The sequence below is a fragment of the Muntiacus reevesi genome, chromosome 4 (assembly GCF_963930625.1).
Source record: "Muntiacus reevesi chromosome 4, mMunRee1.1, whole genome shotgun sequence".
NCBI lineage: Eukaryota > Metazoa > Chordata > Mammalia > Artiodactyla > Cervidae > Muntiacus > Muntiacus reevesi.
Window position 1 is genome coordinate 104,924,050 of NC_089252.1, and position 18,853 is coordinate 104,942,902.

Sequence of the window (18,853 nt, forward strand, 5' to 3'; positions counted from 1 at the left end):
GGTTGTTTTTATTGCCGTACACCGACTTTCTCTAGTTGCCTGAACGGGGCTGCTCTTCGTTGCAGTGTGTGGGCTTCTCACTGAGGTGGCTTCTCTTTTTGTGGAGCACAGGCTCTAGAGGGTGGGGTTCAGTAGCTGTGGTTCGCCAGCTTGGTTGCTCTTCAGCATATGGGACTTTCTTAGACCAGGGATCGAACCTATTCTCCTGCATAGGCAGGGGGATTCTTTACCACTGGACCACCAGGGAAGTCCTGGTGATTGCTCTAACCTTTAAATCAAAACACCAGCACCAGGATAACCTATCAGAGGGGCCCTTGAGGGGCGTGTTCCTTTGCTGGTTTCCTAGCAACCAATGAACCAATCAGACGCCAGGTCACTTCCGCCTATAACCAGTAACCTTGGCTTGCAGGGTGTGAAGATGGCCTCTGCGTCCATGCTGCCGTGTCCAGAGGCCCCCGTTCACCACACACAATGGGCTGTCACTCCAGGACCTTGCTTCACACAAGTAAGCTCCCTCTATCCATGAACCTTTGATATCTCTGTCACCGATACCAGGCTGTTTCTTCGGTCTTCAAGCTGACAGCTTACAGGGCATGTCGGCCTGCAAGGTGTGTCCAAACGATTGGTGAAGCAGCTGAGAGTCTGAGGAGACTCCCGAGAGTGCCAAGACGTTGGGAAGTAAGGACGGGGAAGCTATGGGGGCCTGAAAGTTAGGGATGTAATCCTGAGGTGACTGTCGGTTAGATTTGGGGCGCAGAAGTTGCGGGGGTGATCCTGCGGTGGTTGTCCATTAGTATGTGAGATTTTGTGGTGGCTGTCCTTGGTGAATGGCGGCCGCCACAGAGAGTACAGCGAACTAAGGCTTTTGTGGTGCTATTGGCCACAATTACAGTGAGAAAAAAAAGTAAAATTGTAAGACAGCAGCCACATCTGTGGACTGGCCACTCCTTGTTTGTTTTCTTTTAAAAGTAAAAAAATAAAAATAACAATTTTATTAATTATGTTATATTAACATATTTATTAATCTTGTATTTTTCCCTTTTTCTTAAATTTGAGAGTACTTTCAGAATTTTACTTTTTAAAAATTAATATATAATTGATTTATAAATGTTTTCAGGTATATAGCAGTAATTAAGTTATAAATATACATACATATATGTATATAAAATGTATTTTTTAATATTCTTTTACATTAGGTTATTATAAGATATTGAATATAGTTCTCTGTGGTATATATAGTAGAATCTTTTTGTTTGTTTATTTTATATATAGTAGTTTGTGTCTCTAATCCCATGACCCAGATAATCACGATGGTGTGATCACTTACCTAGAGCCAGACATCATGAAATGTGAAGTCAAGTGGACCTTAGAAAGCATCACTGCCAACAAAGCTAGTGGAGGTGATAGAATTCCAGTTGAACTATTTCAAATCCTAAAAGATGATGTTGTGAAAGGGCTGCACTCAATATGCCAGCAAATTTGGAAAACTCAGCAGTGGCCACAGGACTGGAAAAGGTCAGTTTTCATTCCAATCCCAAAGAAAGGCAATGCCAAAGAATGCCCAAACTATCACACAATTACACTCATCTCACATGCTAGCAAAGTAATGCTGAAAATTCTCCAAGCCAGGCTTCAATAGTACGTGAACCATGAGCTTGCAGATGCTCAAGCTGAATTTAGAAAAGGCAGAGGAACCAGAGATCAAATTGCCAACATCCATTGGATCATTGAAAAAGTCAGAGAGTTTCAGAAAAACATCTACTTCTGCTTTATTGACTACGCCAAAGCCTTTGACTATGTGGATCACCACAAACTGTGAAAAATTCTTCAAAAGATGGGGATAGCAGACCACCTAACCTGCCTCCTGAGAAATCTGTATGCAGGTCAAGGAACAACAGTTAGAACTGGACGTGGAACAACAGACTGGTTCCAAATCTAAAGGAGAACATCAAGACTGCATATTGTCACCCTGCTTATTTAACATATATGCAGTGTACATCATGAGAAATGCTGGACTGGATGAAGCACAAGCTGGGATCAAGATTGCTGAAAGAAATATCAATAACCTCAGATATGCAGATGACACCACCTTTGTGGCAGAAAGCAAAGAGGATCTAAAGAGCCTCTTGATGAAAGTGAAAGAGGAAAGTGAAAAAGTTGGGTTAAAACTCAACATTCAGAAAAGTAAGATCATGGCATCCGGTCCCAACACTTCATGGTAAATAGGTGGGGAAACAGTGGACGCAGTTACAGACTTTATCTTTTGGGGCTCCAAAATCACTGCAGATGGTGATTGCAGTCATGAAATTAAAAGACGCTTGCTCCTTAGAAGAAAAGCTATGACCAACCTAGACAGCTTATTAAAAAGCAGAGACATTACTTTTCGGACAAAGGTCTGTCTAGTCAAAGCAATGGTGTTTCCTGTAGCCATATATGGATGTGAGAGTTGGACTATAAAGAAAGCTGAGCGCCAAAGAATTGATACTGTCGAGCTGTGGTGTTGGAGAAGACTCTTGAGAATCCCTTGGACAACAAGGAGATCCAATCAGTCAATCCTAAAGGAAATCAGTCCTGAATATTCATTTAAAGAACTGATGCTGAAACTGAAACTCCAATAATTTGGCTACTTGATACAAAGAACTGACTCATTTGAAAAGACCCTGATGCTGGAAAAGATTGAAGGCAGGAGGAGAAGGGGATGACAGAGGATGAGATGGTTGGATGGTATCACTGACTCAATGGACATGAGTTTGAGTAAACTCCAGGAGTTGGTGGTGGACAACGAGGCCTGGCATGCTGCAGTCCATGGGGTTGCAAAGAGTTAGACAAGACTGAGTGACTGAACTGAACTGAATGTATTTCTTATAAATATGAGGTGTCTCAGCCTCCAAATGGTATTGCCAAGATTGCTTTGTGAATGAGCGCTGTTTAACTAGTATAAAAGAAATTATGTGCTTAGGTGAATTCTCAGAAATATAAAAAAACTGGCCAGAATGAATTTCAGGTGATCAGGAAAATATTCAGTATTGAATCGATATCTGGTACTGAAGCTAGGTTAAGCTTGCTGGTTTGATTAATGTAGACGTGTTTTTAGAGTTATCAGGCCTAAGTATAATATTGTTGTTGTACGTTGGTTTACTAGAGATCAAATAAGAGCTCATTATATCTGTTGCAAATTTGTCAGCAAGGAAAATAACTTGATAGGATGGAACTTTAAGCAAATGTTAAATGAGATTAGAGCTCTTAAATAAGCTGTACTGCAGCCATGAAATTAAAAGACGCTTACTCCTTGGAAGAAAAGCTATGACCAAACTAGACAGTATATTAAAAAGCAGAGACATTATTTTGCCAACAAAGGTCCATCTAATCAAAGCAATGGTTTTTCCAGTTGTCATGTATGGATGTGAAAGTTGGACTATACAGAAAGCAAAGCTGAGCAGCAAAGAAATGATGCTTTTGAACTGTGGTGTTGGAGAAGACTCTTGAAAGTCCCTTGGACTGCAAGGAGATCCAACCGGTACATCCTAAAGGAAATCAGTCCTGAATATTCATTGGAGGGATTGATGCTGAAGCTGAAACTCCAATACTTTAGCCACGTGATGCAAAGAACTGACTCATTTGAAAAGACCCTGATGCTGGGAAAGATAGAAGGCGGGAGGAGAAGGGGACAACAGAGGATGAGATGGTTGGATGGCATCACCGACTCAGTGGACATGAATTTGAGTAAACTCCAGTAGTTGGTGATGGATAGGGAGGCCTGGCATGCTGCAGTCCATGCATGCGGTCGCAAAGAGTCAGACATGACTGAGCGATGAACTGAACTGAACTGATAGAAATTATTATATTTTGAAAATGTCTATCTAAAAAAATTAGTCTCTGGGGTAACTTGAAACTAAACTGTATTAAATGAGAATTCATTGACTATTTGGGTCATTTCAAATAGGATAATATTGGAACATTAATTTCTGGGCACATGTAAGTTTACCTACCTTTGCCTTCTTAGGAGAGGAAGACTAAAACATAAGCTTTCCAACTAAAAATGCTGGTATGACAAGCAGTGCACAATTACTTACTTCTTGGTTTTTGCCAGAGATTAAAGTTTTTAAGGATTAAAATTATAATCAGTCATAATTCTAGTTATTGTTACCAAGTTCTTTATTGGTTACGTTGTAATAAGATGTTTAACCAGTCAGTTTAAGTCTTTTTGTCATTTATAAACAGTTATGTTTGTATTCTGATACTCTTGCAAAAGTTCTTCATCTTCAAGAAGATTCATAGGAAGGACTTTTGACAAGTAAGGGTCTCTGATAAATTTCAGATCATACTGCTGAACTGAGTAAAAATTTAAAGAATCCTAATGGAAAACCTTCAGAATTTTCCGCAGTTTATTGTGATCCACACAGTAAAAGGCTTTGGCGTAGTCAATAAAGCAGAAGTAGATGTTTTTCTGGAACTCTCTTGCTTTTTCGATGATCCAGCGGATATTGGCAATTTGACCTCTGGTTCCTCTGCCTTTTCTAAAACCAGTTTGAACATCTGGAAGTTCTCCGTTCACGTATTGCTGAAGCCTGGCTTGGAGAATTTTGAGCATTACTTCATTAGCGTGTGAGATGAGTGCAATTGTGTGTTAATTTGAGCATTCTTTGGAATTGCCTTTCTTAGCTATTGGAATGAAAACGGACCTTTTCCAGTCCTGTGGCCACTGCTGAGTTTCCAAATTTGCTGGCATATTGAGTGCAGCACTTTCACAGCATCATCTTTCAGGATTTGAAATAGCTCAACTGGAATTTCATCGCATCCACTAGCTTTGTTCGTAGCGATGCTTTCTAAGGCCCACTTGACTTCACATTCCAGGATGTCTGGCTCTAGGTGAGTGATGACACCATTGTGATTATCTGGGTCATGAAGATCTTTTTTGTACAGTTCTTCTGTGTATTCTTGCCACCTCTTCTTAATATCTTCTGCTTCTGTTAGGTCCATACCATTTCTGTCCTTTATTGAGCCCATCTTTGCATGAAATATTCCCTTGGTATCTCTAATTTTCTTGAAGAGATCGCTAGTCTTTCCCATTCTGTTGTTTTCCTCTATTTCTTAGCATTGATCACTGAGGAAGGCTTTCTTATCTCTCCTGGCTATTCTTTGGAACTCTGCATTCAAATGGGAATATCCTTCCTTTTCTCCTTTGCTTTTTGCTTCTCTTCTTTTCACAGCTATTTGTAAGGCCTCCTCAGACAACCATTTTGCCTTTTTGCATTTCTTTTCCGTGGGGATGGTCTTGATCCCTGTCTCCTGTACAAGGTCACGAACCTCCGATGGACGGAGGTTCGTCAGGCTCTCTGTCTATCAGATCTAGTCCCTTAAATCTATTTCTCACTTCCACTGTATATTCATAAGGGATTGGATTTAGGTCATATGTGAATGGTCTAGTGGTTATCCCTACTCTCTTCAGTTTAAGTCTGAATTTGGCAATAAGGAGTTCATGATCTGAGCCACAGTCAGCTCCAGGTCTTGTAAGGGTCGCGCAGGGTATGTAGGCATTGAGGTGCATGGTCAGGCCACCCAGGATGGCTGCTGCCTTGCTCTCTGTATATCCCTGGCTCCACCAGAGCCTTCTTCACCTACCCTCTACTCACCTGACTTCCAACATACTTGACCCTGTCCCAGCTCATTATTGTTGTAGCATAATATCAGAACATCTTCACTGAGATAGCTTATTTCCTCGTTTCCCTGGTAACTGATGAGCCAACCTGACATCAATTCCCACTGTAACTGTAAACCTCCTTCTCTCTGCAGGAGCGAAGACTGCCACCATGTCCTGCCCAGCATCTGCCGCAGTGGTTGGGGGTTGCTCCAGGACCTTGCTTCAGACATGTAAGATCTCCCTATCCATTAAACGACTGATGTCTCTGCCACTGACTCTGGGCTCTTTCTTTGGTCTTAAAGTTGGGCAAGCACAGGGCTTGCAGGCTTGTGGGTACAACGCAGTACCTGTAACAGGCATAAAAAGGACAGGAGGCTAAAGAGAACAGAAGTTTCCATTAGTTGAGAACTTCCTGAATGCCAAGCCCTTAGTTGAACCTTTTGCATGTATTATCTCGTTTAAGCTGTATCACAAGCATGATTATCATTTTCATTGTACTGGTGAGAACTTCGAGGTTCAGAGAGACTGGGTAACTCGCCCAAGGTTGCATGGCTGGTCTAGCCTCACCTAGCCTGGGTCCGAGCCCTTGTGCTGTTGACAGCTTTTGAGAAATGGAAAAACAAGAGCTGAATGACATGGAAATGCCACCCTTAAGGAAGGCACGGGGCCTTGAAGGTGATGTTCAGATTAGATTAACGACAGTTGGATCCTAGGATGGCTGGAGAGCAGTAGCTGTGCTGCCAAGCCAGATGGGTCAGAATCACGTTGCTCTCTGACACACACACACACACACACACAACTGAGAGGAGCCAATCAAAGCTTGGCCACATGCATGTTTTTCTTCTTGATTTTTTTCTTTTCCTACCTTCCCCCCACCCCCACATTGGCTTCTTTCTTGCCCTTTCCCCAATACTGATGGATTCTCCTCATTTCTGAGCTAAGATGGTGGCCTCATGTGCAGAGCATCTTCTAGGAGGATGGCTCTTTCCCTCTTCCCTCTCTCACTTCTTTTTTCAGCCTGTGACTCCTTTGTTCTTCTGGTTGAAACTTAAATCCTGACTTGAGCACCCATCACATTGCCCCTCTGGATAGCCGGGCTCAGCACCTTTGAGGGAAGCTCTCAGACCATCTTCCCTTTGCTACAGTGACCCTCCTTTTTCACCCTATCATTGGGAGCATGGGATTTCAACAGCCCTTCTTGTCTCATCGTCAGATCCTTACTATTTAGAAATCTTGGTGTGTCGGTGCTGATATGATGGTCAAAACAGAAGCACGTCTAGCCTTGCATAAAATAAAGTTACTCCAATGTTACTAAAGTGTTTAAGAGGGAAAATGTCCCCAGAGATATATCTTAGCACAAAAATCACTTTTCTGAATTTAAGAACTTTGCCAGGTCCTTGTGTCTGAAATAGAGTCGTCCCTACCCAATGAGGCTGTGTGGTAGGCTGACCCCTTCTAGGATCACATGTTGTTTTGGTGAAGAGCCTTTCATGACTCAATGAACTTATGAGCCATGTCATGCAGGGCCATCCAAGAGGGATGGAGCATAGTGAAGAGTTTTGACAAAACATGGTCCCTTGGAGGAGGAAATACTCCAGTATTCTCGCCTGGAGAACCCCGTGGTAGGCTGACAGTTTAACCTGCTTCTGCCACCTCCCACCTCCCAGAAGTGTAGCCATAGAAAAGAAGCAGTTTCTCTGTGCTGTAATTCTCTCATTTACTCAATGGGGTGATCACATCTGCTCTGCAGGACTTTATGAGGACGTGAGGTGATGGCCAGCACAGAAATGGGTTCTTAAGATCTGCTCTGGGGACATCCCTGGAGCTCCCTAGTTAAGACTTTGCTTTCCAATGCAGAGGATGCAGGTTCAATCCCTGCTGGGGGCATAAGAATCCCACATGCCTCAGGGCCAAGAAACCAAAACATAAAACAAAAGCAGAATTGTAACAGATTCAATAAAAGACTTTAAAAATATTATCCACATTAGAAAAATCTTTCAAAAGAGAGTTGCTCTGGGTACATTCTTATTCCCTAGTGACCCAGTGGTTTTTATTGAGGGCACTATGTGCTTTATGTTTTTCGGGCAACTTTACTTCTTCTATGTAACTTGGGCCCATAAACCCATCAGGGTCTGGTTATAGAGCATAAAATACATTGTAGCAACTATAGGTAGAAGGCATTTAGTTCAAAGTATTATGTGGCCTACAGAATCATTAGAGACTTGAAGAAAATGACTCTAGCTTAAGTTTTCTAAACTGGCAGAATTGGACCTTCCAAAAGTTTCCTGCCTTTTCTGTGACAAGAAAGCATTGACTGATCCAGGAACTTCTGTTAGAACTGTTGGCCCCATAACCCATGCAATTACTACCATGGTCAGAGAGGCACCTAAGTCAGGAAGTCTCCATTGGTGCCTCCAACCCCACACCCTCACTGCCTGCTACCATCTGCAGCGCCAAAAATGGGTGCCCCGTCCACTACTTACCACCCCCCAGCCCTCCACCCCCTACAGCCCTGTCACTGTTAGTGTCAGCAGAACTATAGAAACATGGCCTCTGCCTCATTTTCTATCTCCTGATTCCCTCCTGAGCATATACGCTTAGCTGAAGTTGGAGCACCTCTGGAAATCTAGATGCAAGGGAGTCTGGGAAATTCCATCTTCCCCTCTTCAGCCTTTGCAGAACAGGAGACACTTACGACGGAGGCCAGAATTGATGCCAAGCACTTGCCTTCCGTTTTTCACAAGAGCCTGACAAATGATTTCCTGGTAGAAGTCCTGTGGTATGATTCGCTGGTCACTTTCTCTTTCCCTGGTGACTGCGCTGCCTGGTTTGGTATCTTAAGGAATCTCTGAGCACCACTTGCTTCTGAAAGCTGGCTGTTCCTGGGAGCACAGATTTCCTATAGGTCTCTTGACTGAAAATTGATTTATGTCCCACATGTGGAGTCAGTGTCCTTTTTGCTTCTCCTTGCTACATCCAGACCACTTCTCTCTCAAAAATCCCAACTTGCATCCCTGGGGGATGCTTCCCTTCTTGCCAACCTCAGGAGTACTGTTTCTTCCCAGAGACATTCCAGATTTAACTGGATACTCAGGGTCACCCACAGAAGTACCTAGGGGGCTCCAATCTCTTCCGGAGTTCTCTCAGCAGGGGGAAAAAAGTTCACAGTCTCTGGGAGCCTTCCTATTCAGTGCAAGCTGCCAAACCAACATCCCTCTTTGGGCACAGCCGTAAAGCTATCTACAAACAAATGGATTTTTAGAAAGTGGAAATGTCAGTGGCTCAGGACTAGAAGAGGCTTTGGGGACCATCCAATCTATTCTTCTCTTCTTTCAGAGAAGGGACTTGAGGCCCCGAGAGGTAAGGGACTTACCCAAGGTCATACAGACAAGGTAATACTGCTTCCATGGCAAGGATGCCTTCAGTAAGTCAGCAGACTTGCCAGGGGCCCACTTTGTATAGTGACTGTCTTTGGTCAGGCTTCCGAGAAGCAGAGCCTGAGAAGGGATTTGTATAAAACTCATTTATTTAAAAGAGTGATCTGAACCTGCATGGGGAGGAAGGAAGGAAATAGGATAAGGAAGGAGAAGTTTTGAACAGGTCTGTAGTTTCCAGTGACATCTAACCATAGCTTGATCCTGCGGAGAGATCTAGACCGCACACTGCCTTACGGAACTTGAGCCCCCTTAGACAAGGGTGTTATTCTTTTATATTTCTGCACTAGCTAGTCATTAGTTATGGGCTCATCCAGTGTGGGGGCCATTATTCTCAGGTACTTCCAGGCAAATCGGCTCTAGTCTCTGAAGAGCAGTGTTCCCAGCTAGGCGTCAGGAGTGAACTGTTAAACCACCCAGCAGTTGGGTGGGTGGGTACCCTGAATGGTAAGAAGGGCCCCCGGAGGTCTAGGTGGGGCACCGGAGTGGCTGCTCCTGGCCTTCAGACGAAGTTCTCTGGATCCCAGCCTAACAACTGGGATTCAGTGTCTGCGCTGTGATCCCAAACAAGTCACTAAACCTCTCTGAGCTTCAGGTGCCAAATCTGAAACTTAGAAAAAGAATCTTTCCTCTTAGGGTTGTTTTGAGCATTCAGTGAGCTTATGCATGTGCCAAAGTACTTAGTCCAGTGACTGCATTCAGTATTATTGTAATTATCAGTACTTTTTATTAATTACAGCAATATAATTATCATATTAAGTTAAATATATAATAATTAGAGTAGCATAATTATTGTAAGCAATTACAATGATGATAAAAATTGACAACCCGAACAGCAGAGCTGTGTGAGGTCACCGTCTACCACTTACCATCCAGGGGACATGGGAATGCATTGTCCACATCTCAACAAGAAAATCAGGATCATCCAAGGAGTGGCATTATTTTTATCCGCAGTATGAATGTAAATGTGTGCTTTTGGTGCTCCCATCACACCACTGAGATAATTAACCAGAAGCAATTACAGTGCACTTGGCAAATTGCAGCTTTGCCCTCTTTGCAAGGGACATGTTTTATTTATACTTCCTCCCTTGTGGCTTGCTGATTGATCACATTCCAAGTCCAGTATTTAAAGGTGAGATGCTGACACGGACTTCACCTGAGTTTCCCTCAAGGTTCTCACACACTGGGCCCAGGCAGGAAATTTCCTTGTGTCTTTTCGGATGCAGCCATCTCTCTGACAGTCAGCGCATCTGGGCAGATCCCAGTGCCCCCACCCCAGGGACAATTGCTGAGTCCTCCTTTATTGAGTGTCACCAGTGAATCAGTGAAACACCGTGAGCTAGACACCTCATCTCCCCAGCCTAGTCTTCTCCAATTTCAAGCCGCGGTGAGCCAGCTCACTTTTAGAACAATTGAACTCCCTGAAGCCTTTCAAAGCTGGACGTGGAAAGTGGAGATCCCACTAATGCTATTTCTGATAATCAGTCTGGAGGACAAAATCTGGCATGTGGATTTATGCTGAGATGGTCATCTGAGCTTTACTTACAAAGCAAGAGGGAGAGGGGATGAAATGTCTTAATCTAAGATTAGAAATGATATTTTCAGACATAAGAGAGTAGCAGACACTAAGACAATGTAAACAAAGAGTATTTAAAATACATGGGGAAATAAAATAAAATAAAATACTTGGGAAAAATATTAACCAAATCCTTTTCTGTACAAAGTGGATTTCTTCTATGTATTACCTCCATGACCATTTGTGTTAGTGTTTTTATTGATGTTTGATGTTAATTCTTTGAAACCCACTGAGTTACTAGCATTCTAGTAAATAATATTCTTCATGTATATTAAACATTTGAAAAAACTCTTTAATTTTTTAACACCTATATTTTTTCGTTAGATGAAACAGGAAAATACTACCCACAGGAAACTACGTATCAGGACTGTATTATTTTTCATCGTGATTTATATCCATGGTGATCTCTTTTCTCATGGAAAAAAGGAGATTCCTCAGGTGACATTAACCAAGGGAAAAGGGGATATGGGACGAAATTTCCTCCTAAACAATCCCATGAGATCTGCCACAATACTGTGGGAAGTTTTCATTTAACTACCTGGTATTGCCAGCAGTTGGTACATCATCTCCAGGCCCTGGCCTCCACATTTTAAATACCTCCTGTAGGTGTCAACTCTAAAGTACCATCCTATTACTCTATAAGAAAAGACTTAAAACAGAGATGAATAAGAACTGACTTTATGTTTTGAACATTAAATTTCATCTTGATATACAGGCATCTAATCTCTTTAAAGTTGGCTTCAGTTGCTCAGTTTTTATTTAGAAATTATTTATTGAGCACTTTACACATTTCAGACTCTGTGTTAGGCCCAAGAAATAAAATGGTGAGTTAATCTCTGCCCTGAAGGAGCAGAGATTAGTAAGAAAATTAGTAATTTTCTTACTAGAGTTAATGAGAAAAAAAAAGGTAGCCAAGAAAGGGAAAAAAGACACTAATCACTAAAGGCTAAACACTAACAGTGCTAACAAGGAGAAGAATGAAGGATTTGACCTTGTCAGGGTGAGTGCTGAGATGATGCAAGAAGGATGAGGAGGAGTTAGCTAAGAAAAAAAGAGGAGAGAAGAGCAGTCCAGGAATAGGAAATAGCATGTGCAAAGGCCCTGAGGTAGAGAATATAACCACCTGGTTTGAAACTGCAATCAAGAAAGAGGTGGGAGAACATGGTGGAAGGTAAGACTAGAATATGACTAGGATAGCAGACATTGTAAGGGGCTTTTTTTTTTTTTTCCCCTCAGTTCCAGGTCTTAGTTATGGCATGTGGGAAAATCTAGCTCCCTGGCCAGGAATCAAACCCAGGTCCCCAGCATTGGGAGCATGGAGTCTTAACCACTGGACCACCAGGCATTATTCTCCATTTTTGCTGGATAATGTCAGATGCCTATCCAGCATCTTTCCCAGTAGAATTTAAATTTTTTTAGGTATTCTACCTTCTCCATGTTTGCTTAAATGGTGCACTCTCACCTCTAAGGATGGGTTCCAAGAAATCTAAGTCAATCCTTCCCAATCCTTGGTTTAATCCCTGCAAGAGACAACTGCTAATTGTGCCAGGTAACCTAAACTGGACCAACTGGACCCTGAAATGATGAGAGGGGTTTAATTCCATGACAGGGAAGAGGTCTTTTGCTCTCCTTCTAGGAATAAAGCAGGAAGCCTGTTGACCTATTGCTGTTGTCAGTTCAGTTCAGTCACTCAGTCGTGTCCAACTCTTTATGACCCCATGAACTGCAGCACGCCAGATCTCCCTGTCCATCGCCAACTCCCGGAGTCCACCCAAACCCATGTCCATTGAGTCGGTGATGCCATCCAACCATCTCATTCTCTGTCGGCCGCTTCTCCTCCTGCCCTCAATCTTTCCCAGCATCAGGGTCTTTTTTAATGAGTCAGCTCTTCGCATGAGGTGACCAAAGTATTGGAGTTTCAGCTTCAACTTTAGTCCTTCGAGTGAACACCCAGGACTGATCTCCTTTAGGATGGACTGGTTGGATCTCCTTGCAGTCCAAGGGACTCTCAAGAGTCTTCTCCAACGCCGCAGTTCAAAAGCATCAATTCTTCGGCACTCAGCTTTCTTTATAGTCCAACTCTCACATCCATACATGACCACTGGAAAAACCATAGCCTTGACTAGATGGACCTTTGTTGACAAAGTAATGTCTCTACTTTTTGATATACTGCCTAGGTTGGTCATAACTTTCCTTCTAAGGAGTAAGTATCTTTTAATTTCATGGCTGCAGTCACCATCTGCAGTGATTTTGGAGCCCCCAAAAATAAAATCAGCCACTGTTTCCCCATCTATCTGCCATGAAGTGATGGGACCAGATGCCATGATCTTAGTTTTCTGAATGTTGAGCTTTAAGCCAACTTTTTCACTCTCCTCTTTCACTTTCATCAAGAGGATCTTTAGTTCTTCTTCACTTTCTGCCATAAGGGTGGTGTCATCTGCATATCTGCATATTTAAACTTTGATAACTCTGTTTAGTTGCTGTTGTCGACCGTGGGGTAAAGCCAGGTGAGTGGATAGTGAAGAGGAGAGATGGGAAGAACCTTGGTCCTTGACCATATTGTTGTATCACTAAACCAAGCAAGCCTGAAGTCTGAATTGCCTCTAGACTTCTTATAATGCAAGATAACAAAGATTCTTTTTGTTCAAGCCAGTCTGAGCCAAGTTTTTTAACACTTGCTCCCAAAAGCATTTTGCTGGATACATATCATGCATAAGAATTGTTGCCTTTATTCCAAGAAGAACAGTGGTCTGAAATTTGGGTGCAGAGTCCATAATTCTGAGAAAAACATTTATGAAACAGGACCCGGTACATTCCTTGCTACCACCACCACCCAAAATATTCTAGTGTTAAATGAAAAATGTTGGAAATAGAATTCCTCATACATGATCTCAATGGAGTTAAGTGCCTCTGAGTGCACAAACACAGAAATACACACACACACACACACACACACACACACACACATTAAAGGCAAGATTGGTAAGAAAAATACTTTGTTAAATGCTGGCTCCAAAGTAGGGAGATTATTAATAGGCTTTTAAATTTTTTTTGGCTTGGCTATTTATGTACTTCAGTATTTCCTGATTTTTCTACAATGAATATACTTTATAATTAAACATCAGTTCAGTTCAGTTCCTCAGTCATGTCCCGACTCTTTGACTTTAACATCAAAGTCAACATAAAAATGTTTTCCACCTAAATTGACATCACCTACAATGGTAAAGCATCTGCCTGCAATGCGGGATACCCGGGTTCGATCCCTGGTTTGGAAAGATCTCCTGGAGAAGGAAATGGCAACCCACTCTAGTATTCTTGCCTGGAGAATTGCATGGACGGAGGAGCCTGGTAGGCTATAGTCCATGGGGTTGCAAAGTGTCGGACATGACTGAGCGACTTCACTTCACTTCACTTCACCACCAAAGAGGCTACTTTAATTTTTTTGAAAAATATAATGGCCAAAGTAAAACTAAAAAGTAGCATATCTAACATAGTCTATTGGAAAAGAGAAAGATTTCTAGTCTTTATGTACTGTATCTAGACATTTAAGGATTTACCTTTGGTCTTATCATAGAATAAAATATCTTGAGAGCATGAGTATGTCCAATTTTCATTTTAATTCCTCAATTTATAAAATAGTTACTCTTATTCATTTCAAAGTTCCATTAAATAAAATAGAGACACTTGCAAATTTTGAGACCCTCAGGAGATATCATTTAGCATCTGTGGAAAACATAATATTTAATTATCATAGCATGAGGTACTCTTAATGGCACATTTCAACACTGCTATTGAAACTGATTTCTGAGAGGAAAATTAAATGATATTTCCACTCACATGCCTTATTTAAATACAAACTACATGCATAATTATCTTTGATCCCCACTGCCACTTAAAAATAAAATACAGAAGTGAAAATACAAAATATTCATGGAAGCTTTTTCGTCCATAACTCAGTTACCAAAAAATTCATAATTACCCAATACCCCTAAATGGTCCATGAGCTCAAATGATTTGGGATCCCTGTTTGCTGACCAATACCTATTATAAGATTCAAATTCTACAGCCTACCTTCCTACTACCAGAGTCATTTGAGATAAGCTCTATTCTAGGATGGAAGATAGTATCATTTTTATTAATTCCCTTTAATTATAAAATTTGCATTTTTAATTCAATCTTTCCTCCACTATGTACTTCTTCCTTTTTATAAATAGATCTTGTTATTTCACACTAACCATTTTCTTTCTAAGATGGCAGGAGTATTTTTGGATAACAAAGCCAGAGAACCTAACAGATACATCAGAGGCAACACCTCCCACCTCAGTTTCTGCCCCTGTAATGAGTGAGAGATGATAAAGGAAGAGATAGTGGGCCCCAGGGCTGGCCATAAACATTCCAGTTCTCCCCTCAGGGAGCTTGTGATAGGGCTACCCTTCTTTGAAATTAGGAAGCCTGTGTTACTTTCTGTGGCCAGTGGTTTATGGATACAAGTAATTGTGTCACTTCTAGGTTGACAGTTAGAGAGCTGAGTGTGAGTCATTACATCTCATTTCCTAGTCAGGGAGATGCTGGACGCACATGTCAAGGTCATACTTCCATCAGCCTGAGCAGTTAAGGGACCATCAAGAGCAGAGGCCCACTTCCAACCAGCACAGGACAAGTGCATTTTGTTAAGTCACTGCACTTTAGGGGTTGGTTGTTAGTGCAGCTCGTGTGCGCTTAGTCACTCAGTAATGTCTGACTCTTTGCAACCCCATGGACTGTAACACACCAGGCTCCTCTGTCCCTGGAATTCTCCGGGCGAGAATACTGGAGTGGGTAGCCATTCCCTTCTCCAGGGGATCTTTCTGACCCAGGGATCAAACCCAGGTCTCTTGCATTGCAGGTGGATTCTTTACCATCTGAGCCACCAGGGAAGGCCTAGCCCAGCATAGCCCAGCCTATACTAATTGAATAGAAGGAAAAAAAAAGGGAATGTGTGCTTGAATTCCTTCAAAGGCCTTTTGTGTTGAAAAACGCATTCCCTATTTGGTAAATGATAAATAAGCTCAACAATGTTCTTATGAAAGTAAAAACCATCCTGAAAAATGTTCTTTGTGTTATAATCAAAACCATTTCATTCTAAGCTTGAGTTGAATAGTTTAACTCTAAACCCACATATTTACTGGGTTACTGAAAAGAATTTATGAGTACCTATGAACTGTCTAAAGGGGAGTTTTCAAATTTGGGGCTTTCAGGTTGAGGATAAAAAAATCAATATGAGCATATTCTGTATCACCTAGATAGCCAACCTATATGTAAAGACGGACCTGTACACCTATGTCAGTGATGCTAGTGGTAAAAAAAATCTGCCTGTTGATGCAGGAGAGACCAGAGATGCGGGTTCCTTCCCTGGGTTGGGAAGATCCCCTGGAGTAGGAAATGGCAGTATTCTTGCCTAGAAAATTCCATGGACAGAGGAGTCTACAGTCCATGGGGTCATAAAGAGTCTGGTATGACTATGCACACAGCCATACACCTATATACAAGGCAATCCCAGTGGCCAAATTGCTTCGTGGTTACATTTATCTTGGCACCCAGTAGTATTATTAATAGTTTGTCAAAGGCTAGGCAGTAAAGAACCAAGTTGGACATAACACTGAAGGGCTGCCTTTGTGCCCAGAAAATTTCCCCAAAAGCAAACGTGGTCAGCATCTTGTTTTGAGCAGTGATTTAGTTCCAGAAAAACTATGTCATCTTTCACATTAATGTTGTGAATTTGAGTTTTATTGGTTCGACTGTTTGGTTTCAACCTGTAAACTGGTTTTTCCTTTTATAGTTTATAAGAATTACAGACATAAATTTATATCTATTTTTCTGCAATATAAATTTAAGTAATATTGTAATACATATAGTGAAACTCCACATTTCGGGGATGGTAAGAGTTTGGTTCTCAGATCATTTTTCCTTCAAAAGGCCCAATAAGTAAAAACAATAAACACTTAAAAATTAACTGTAAAAACAATTTTTCAATATTTAAAAGCCTGCAAACATTGCTTATTTTAGAACTATCTCAAAGCAGCTCTCTCCCTTGGAATAAGCTATTGACTTATATGAATTTACTCACCCAAGTTTATCCAAAAGAGTCATCTGAAAACACAAGAGCTAGCTTCGGGACTCCATAAATCTCTTCTTTATGCTTTTGATGGAAGAAGACAAAGAGAGAGTTGTTTTTGTTGTTCAGTCACTCAGTCGTGTCCGAGTCTGCAACCCCATGAACTGCAGCACACCAGGCTTCCTTGTCCTTCATTATCTCCCGGAGTTTGCTCAAATTCATGTCCTTTGAGTTGATAATGCCATCCAACCATCTCATCATCTGTTGCCCTGAAAGAGCTCTGAAAACTAGAGAAGCATCAGAAATGATGAAATAAAGGTATTTGTTGCTCTTTTCAAAGGCAAGACCCTTTGCAGCAAAATGTATCTTTCTTTGCGCTAATGGGACGTTTGCTCTCACCATCAGTTTTTTGTGACCATGTCTCGCCCTGACCACACTCATATGCTCATGAAGCAAAAATCTCACAGTCCCCACATTACTCAATCTTTGGTGCTGGTTTCCTGTTAAATTGTACCTTTTACCTCTTTGCAATAAGCAGTAGCTGTGCACACAGCTTCCCATTCTGTCTCTTCAGTGTCGCTGGGTTGGGAATTTCCTCATTGCAGGACGAATTTTTTAAAGTCAAATTTTATTGGCATATAGTTGCTTTACAGTATTGTGTTAGTTCCTAAATCATACAGCAAAGTGAATCAGCTATACATATACATAGATGCAGGACAAATTAATGTCACACATTCATCAAAATTTGACAGCTCACCCGGAAGGAACTGAGGTCGTGCACACCAGTTGAGAAATACTGTCCTACAAGTACAGAGGGGCAAATTTGGTCCATATTGATTGCCACTCAGTACTCTGGATTTGAAGAGCACTTTTACCAAACACTTCCCTCACCACCTTAAATTTGTTCAACTCTGAATTTTAAAGGGAAAATGTAATTCATCTGATCCTGATTTGTTTGCAGTTAACTCATCACAATGTTGTTTTGAAGAAGCTGATGTGCAAAAAGGCTTTTCATCAGCTCTGTGAAGAGCTTTTCTCTTCAAGGGGAACAAAGAATCAGACAGTGTTTACCAAAGGTAAACAAAGCAAAGTCGTGAAAAAAATTTTAAAAACCCAAGTTTGTTTCTAAAGCTTGAACTCAGTAGAGGTCAAGGAGGTTTGAGACCTGCTGCCTCACTTGGAAAAAAGTGTGGCCCAGAGTGAACGGCCTGGCCATCCAGGCAGAAGCTGATGAGGCCTCACTGAACTCTCCGGAGCCGCGGTATGTGTTTGCTGCAGCCAATAAACACCCCTAATGATGCTCTCAACAAACGCCTATGTTTTGAGCCTTGTTTTCTCTTTTCTTTTCATGTTGTTTCTCTCAGTGAAGGGATCAAAGCAGCGAGGCTACTTTTTCTTCCCTCAATCAGACAGGAGTTCTTTGAAGTATATGTGTGTTGTTTCTCTTTTGCTTTTCTTTTCTTTTTTTCTTTTCTCCTTAAGGAAGAATCTTTATAATCAGAGGCTGACTTTGTAAACTTCCCTAACACTAGTCCCTCAGCAGGTGCCTGTGTGTCTCTTGCTTGGGTTTCCCCTTCTTGTGTTCCATTTGATGAAAGCCATCGAGTGGATTTTAATGTGCCCAGGATGGTTGAGAACATCTGAAGACAACATCATCCATTCATCAAAAACAGATGAAGACAAAGATGCAAGAGCGCAACCGAGCGGGAAAATAAATCAGGGAATTTTGAAAAAGCATTTGTAGTTACAGCTTAAGGCTGTCTTGTAAAAAAAAAAAAGTATCAAAATAACTCCATTAATGATCATCTCAGAAGCAAAATGAAGCTGAAAGCTTGTTACTATGGTTCTCGCTTCCACAGGGAATTCAAAATATCTCATAGAAAATAATGGGATTTTTTGGTGAATAAAAAAGGGCTGCAGAAGTCAAACTGAGCATGATTTCCTCAGGAGCCTTTCAGGGGCATACAGTATAAAAATCAGTGATTTTCCAAGAATGGGTATTTTTCTAATGGAAGATAAATAACTAATGATAGCAGCTAGCAGGAATTAAGCACTTATCAGGTGTTAGTCATTGTGCTAGTGCTTTCATGCATTATCTCCTTCAATCT